Source organism: Amaranthus tricolor, chromosome 1, assembly GCF_026212465.1.
Source record: "Amaranthus tricolor cultivar Red isolate AtriRed21 chromosome 1, ASM2621246v1, whole genome shotgun sequence".
NCBI lineage: Eukaryota > Viridiplantae > Streptophyta > Magnoliopsida > Caryophyllales > Amaranthaceae > Amaranthus > Amaranthus tricolor.
This window is the reverse complement of record NC_080047.1, coordinates 16,194,443-16,200,517: the sequence shown is the minus strand read 5'-3', so window position 1 is coordinate 16,200,517 and position 6,075 is coordinate 16,194,443. Positions and strand designations below refer to the sequence as shown.

The following is a 6,075-nucleotide window of genomic DNA, read 5'->3' as shown; positions in this document are numbered from 1 at the left end:
AATTGTTGGCTGTTGATAAGAGCGAATAAAGATGTTTAGTCAAAAATGGTAAAATGCTTGACTTTTTTAATAAAGCTTCTTTATTCGTTGTTAATAACAGCGAACAACCCCGAACTTGTGCTCTGGACAAAAAATGCTTATCTTGAGAATTAAGTTTAAAGTTACTTTTTTTTGAATTTCTTATATTAATTTACTTATTTTTCTCAAATTTTCTCATACATTGCTAGGTAAGTTCTTTAAAAAGATTTGAATTGACACAAATTCTCATGAAAAATGGTCCCAATTAGCTTTCTTTAAAGAAACAGAAATTTTGTTTAAATAAATAAAAATTGTTTATTGAAAGACAAATTATTTATTACCCACGTTTTCTTTATAGCAGTTTTTCATTTCCTTTGTTAATTGTTCATCTTCCATCTACCTATGCTCTCTTCTCAAGCTTTTTCTTTGCTACAAAATAATTCACGGCTAGTCTCCTAAGAATCAATCCTTGTCCATCTTGTTATTTTAGTTTTGACACATCTATACAATATATTAAAACAAAACACATCTAACATAATTAAGCAACTCAAAAAATTAATGAGTTGTCATCTTCTCATAAGATTTTTTCCCTCCTTTAAGAAAAGATAACGTCATTGAATAACAATAACTATAAGAATCTTAAATGTTAAGGATGATTATAAGATGATTAATTTGACCATCATTAAAAACTTTAGTTGGGATTATAACATATACTATTAAATTTGAAAACATTGTAATAAATAGTACTAGTATGTAATAAGATGCACAAATTATTATCTTTGATATTTAATTTACAAAGCACCATTGATCTATATTTATTTGAAAAAACATTTATTCATTTACAAATAATTATATTATTTTTAAATATACTTAAAAAAAACTTACACTAAAATACAATTATATTATAAATACAATTTACAATGGCCACTGCTTCATCATTATTATAATGATAACTATAAAAAAAAGTTTTAATTTCATTTTTCATGAATGTAATAAAATGTGTGTTAAGAAATAATCTATATTAATGTAATATTATGCCGGATTTATTCAATTTATTTGTTTTTTACATCAAAATGAAAAAAAACCATGCATCACACGGAGATTATCTAGTAGTATATAATTTTAAAAGCAATAGCATTATGACAAATGTACATCATTTATAAACTTGCCCTTTAGAATTTTTCAATATAGGGCTGCACACGATCCGATTTGATATGGTTTGACAGAAAAATCAGACCAAACCAGACCAATCAAGACACCAGACTAGACCGGACCAAACCGTTCCAATAAAATTTGTATGATTGTATGATAATATGATAGGAAAGAAAATTAGGAACTGTTTCTTAATAAACACAAATTATTTGCCTGCATCTATAATCAACTTATGCCCATTCCTAAAGAGGGGTATTAATTTATCCTAATATACCAGTCTATTTACATAAATCGGCAGTATGAAAAGAATTGTAATTTGTAAAGGATCACTTAAACTATAGTGTAAAAGAAAGGATCTGTAAAACTACAGGCATTCTTCACGTATGTGGTATCTCGAATTGGCGTATCTCTTCCGGTTGGTTAACAATATATCCAGATTCCAGGGCATGGCATTTAGAACTCACTTGTTCTTGCCTGTATGGTGAAGCTCTTGGCCGTGAGTCCACTCATAGGAAGAGCAATTATACTTTACATGGCTTCCTTTCGTGGGTAAGATAGAATCTAACGAACATGGCAGAAACGCTGGAGTTATGCTTTGTACATATTTATACAATGTAATCGATTGAGATGTAGAAGTACGCAAATTATATAGCATGTATGCTTACCAAGCGTTCGCCATTTGAAATGCAGGTGCTGGCTACAGCAACCCCTGGAGCAGCATCTTGTCTGTTCAATCTATGCAATTCGACTTGTAACAAATCAACAACTTGAGACTGTTTATCGTTACATGGTTGGAGAACTGAGTTATGGTTGTGGGAATCATTGACATCTTGCAACCCCACTTTTCCTCTTTTGATGCCATTTGCAAAGCTGCAAACTGCATATTTCAACACCCAAAACGAAACAATGAAATGGATCAAAGCCATAAGATGGAAATATCACAAGGCAAAAGTTCTCTCAGAGAATCTCATACAACAACATCAAAGCCTTAATCACAAAAGATTAGGGTCCTACAAGAACAAATAGATTAGTTTCAATTATCGTCCACGTGAATTCTTTTTCACCATTCATTTCGATATAGTAACAAGTAGTCAACAAGCACATCAACAAGCTTCTCTGCTCTAAGTTGAATACTTTCAATCAAAACCTTCAAACTTAAGTTGATGTACATACAACATCACTCAAATCCAGGTTAAAAGGAATCAGAGGACTTGATTTATTTTCAAAAAAGCTATAGATACAGATTCTGTCCTGTCCCTTTTCCTGCCTTATTTACTTTGACTCAAAATTTGTGTATGCACACATTCCCACTACTATGCTGGTATCGTTAGTAATGTTGTAAATTGATCATAGAATTTTGAAATGCATAACCATTCTTCATGGAAAAACACAAATGAAACAGAATTCTGCTTTATGTTCTGAAAAAATATACGTTTCAGTGGTCTTCTAAGTCTAAAAACAAAGTAAAATTGACACCCAATGGATAAACATAACCAGCAGCCTCACTAGTCTTTTTCAAAGAAACAAGCGTGAGATCAACCTCAAATGAAAAGTAGCAAAAGGTTTAGTGGCAACTGAATCTTTTAAATAGCAGTTTAACCGATTAAAATGTGCCATGAATCAAAGCTAACATGACAAACCACAGTAAAATATTTAAATAACTCGCCAGATCGCATACCTCATCACCATTTTCCTCCATGTTGTGGAGAAAGTCAACTAACTTGGCTAAGCGGATACGTTGGGCATTTTTAATCGTGACATCCTATACCTTGCCATGCCTATTGTTACTGCGGGCACCACCCCTACCCCACGAAAGCCTTTTAGTTCCACTAGTCAACACAGGAGATAAACCTTGTTCTTCCTTACTTGGTTGTACATTATTGTCAAAAAATCCCCCACTTAAATGTGGTGTTGATGGACTATGCGAACCTCCAACAGTACCCCTATTTCTCGCCTTCCTTGGCTTGATTTCTCTGTGATGTTCATCTGGAACAAATTGTTTGTCACTATCATGTGCATCATCATTGTCGTCATAGTCTTGATATTCAATAGAACTATTTCTTCTCCTCCTCTTCCTCCTTGGGTAAGAACTTTGAGACTGTTGTGATGGGCCTGCCGTGTCCTTGTTTGCAGGACGCTTCTTGCCAAGTGCTTCCGATTGTTTTATAAGGACCTGGGTAATAGATTCTTGAATCTGTGCGACAAAATCTTAATGCTTAACAGCTAACAGAATAAAATGCAAATATGAAGTGAGCCCCATGCAGAAATATAGAAAAAAGTGTTTCGAGGGCCCAATGCTCTCGGAGACTACAAGTCTAATGGTTAAGATGCAAGTGTCAGGTATAGTGCAAAATATCGGCTGTAGAATTGCATTGAGACCGCATGTTAAGGTTTTTGAGCTACTAGTTATGGTAGCCACAATATAGGCGGCAAGACCCGCAAAGCCATCCACATTGAATATAAAAGTGGTTTCACGATCGTTACCGCAGCCATGACCACATCCGAGATTTTGCACTATACTAAGCTTATAAACGAAATTGAATATCCACTCAAGGATGAAAACAAGAATATGACATATACAACCTCTGGGAGATTCATGGACTCAGGGCTGGAGTTCATTTCCTTAACAAAAAACTACTAAAGCTTAGGAATGTTTATATGCAAAGGTTCAAAAATCTCAGATATATAAGATACTTTATCGACAACGATAGAGATTGAAGATTATATAAAACATCAATTATTCATAGATTATTAATGCTTCTAAGACCCAAACCTGCTTATTGCGAGCTTCGTCCTCCTGATAAAAAGCTAGCTCCACTACAAAAACTCATGAATTAGCGATGGAAAATTGGCGAGGGGAAGTGTTGGTCGCCCATTGGCGACGACACGGCGAGAAGAATAGTGGTCGCCAACGCAAAAAGCAAACTGACGACGAAATGGCGAGGAAAAAATTGGTCGCCAAAGTCAAAAGTAACTGGGCGACGGGATCTTTGTCGCCCAGTCGTCGCCATGTATTATTATTTTTTTATTTTAAATTTCCCTGTTACTAGGCGACGGGTGCTGTAGTCGCTCTGCGGTCGCCATATTGAATTTTCCTTTTTGTTTTTGACGGTCCATTTTTCAAATAGTAGGCGACAGTTTATTTGGTAGCCGGTTGGTCGCCATTTTTATGAATTTGAATTCCGCGGTGTCCGTTCGTTGGCCATTGTATCTATAAATAATCCGATTGTTATATCGTAGTATATATAATTGGAAGCTAAAAAACTTGAAGAGGTTAGTGAGTTTTTTGTTTTTTTTTTATATGATTTAGTTTTATTTATTTTTATTATTTATTTTTAGTTTCTATCGTTATTTTATTTTTATTTACTTTGTTATTTACTTGATTTAATTTTAGTTTTTAGTATATATAATTTGATTTAATTTTATTGTTGAATTAGTACATATTTTATTTACTTTGTTATTTACTTGAGTTTTATATGTACTTGATTTAATTTTATTATTTAATTTCTATTGTTATTTTCTTGAGTTTTTATATTTTTTATTATTTTATATTTTGTTTTTATTGACATTAGTTTGCTTTAGTAGTTTTTATTACAATAATTATATTATTATTGTCATATATTGTTATTGTCATATATTGTTTTTGTCATTAACTTACTTTATTGGTAATTACATCATGAATAATTATGTTATTATATTATATTTAGGTGTTAAAAATGAGTTGTAGGCAAGAAAGAAGTTGGATGTACAACCGACAAAAAAATGGAAAGTTTAGTTTAAGATTTATGAGAGGGTTGGAAGAGTTTTTAGATTTTGCTCGTTCACAAAGCATGAGTTCTGAGATTAGATGTCCTTGTAAAAAGTGTAAAAATTGTTGTTTTAAGGAAGCAGATGAAATAAGGGAACATCTAATGAGAAGGGGGTTTGTTGAAAATTACTATGAGTGGGAATATCATCAGAACACAGAGATAGGAACAACATCTGATGTTGCAGCGGAAGTCGGAGAGCAATCGTCAAATAATCCAAATCCATACGCACAGATGGTGCATGATGCAGCAGCAAGTGTGTTTCCAGGCAATTACCATGACTTTTTTCCCTCACAGTATAATGTAGAGCCAGTAGATAATGAACCACCGGTACATGTTGACGAAAATCCAAACCCACAGTGTCAACAATTTTTTGAAATGTTAAATTCTGTAAATAGTCCTCTGTATGAAGGTTGTAAAAATCACACGAAGATGTCTATTATTGGTCGACTTACAAACCTGAAGACAGACCATCGTCTCACTGAGAGGTGTTACGACGATATTTGTGGTATTGTCAACGAAGTGTTACCAGAAGAGAATACGATGGTAAACAACTTCTACGAAACGAAAAAACAAATAGCTGCTCTTGGATTACCTGTTGAGAAGATAGATTGTTGTCCTAACGGATGTTTGATATATTGGGGGAATAATGCGAATGCAACTTGCTGTTACATTTGTGAAACTTTTAGATGGAGAAGAAACAGTAAGGGTGATAAGGTTTCGCGGAAACAATTTCATTATTTTCCCCTAGGGCCCAGATTACAAAGATTGTATGCTTCAGAGGCAACAGCTAAGCATATGAGGTGGCATGCAGAACACCGCACTAAGGATGGAGAGATGATACATCCGTCCGATGCTGAAGCGTGGTTGACATTTAACGACATTCATCCAGACTTTGCATTGGAGACTCGAAACGTGCGGCTTGGTTTGTGTACAGATGGTTTTAACCCATTTGGAAGTTCGGGTCAACAGTATTCATCGTGGCCTGTCATTTTAACACCATACAATCTTCCGCCATGGATGTGCATGAAGAAGCCGTATATGTTCTTGACCGTGATTGTCCCTGGGCCGAGTAATCCAAAGCACAACATTGACTTAT

At 34.1% G+C, this 6,075-nt stretch overlaps 1 long non-coding RNA gene across 1 annotated transcript; it reads right to left on the bottom strand.

The window, feature by feature from the left end:
* Nucleotides 1-1,040: 1,040 nt before the first annotated feature.
* Nucleotides 1,041-3,944, bottom strand: LOC130806072 (uncharacterized). The gene is made up of 3 exons (XR_009040257.1): nt 2,849-3,944; nt 1,836-2,047; nt 1,041-1,731 (listed from the first exon to the last, which is right to left on the bottom strand). It is a non-coding gene; the product is annotated as an uncharacterized LOC130806072 (long non-coding RNA).
* Between the last annotated feature and the right edge of the window lie 2,131 nt (nt 3,945-6,075).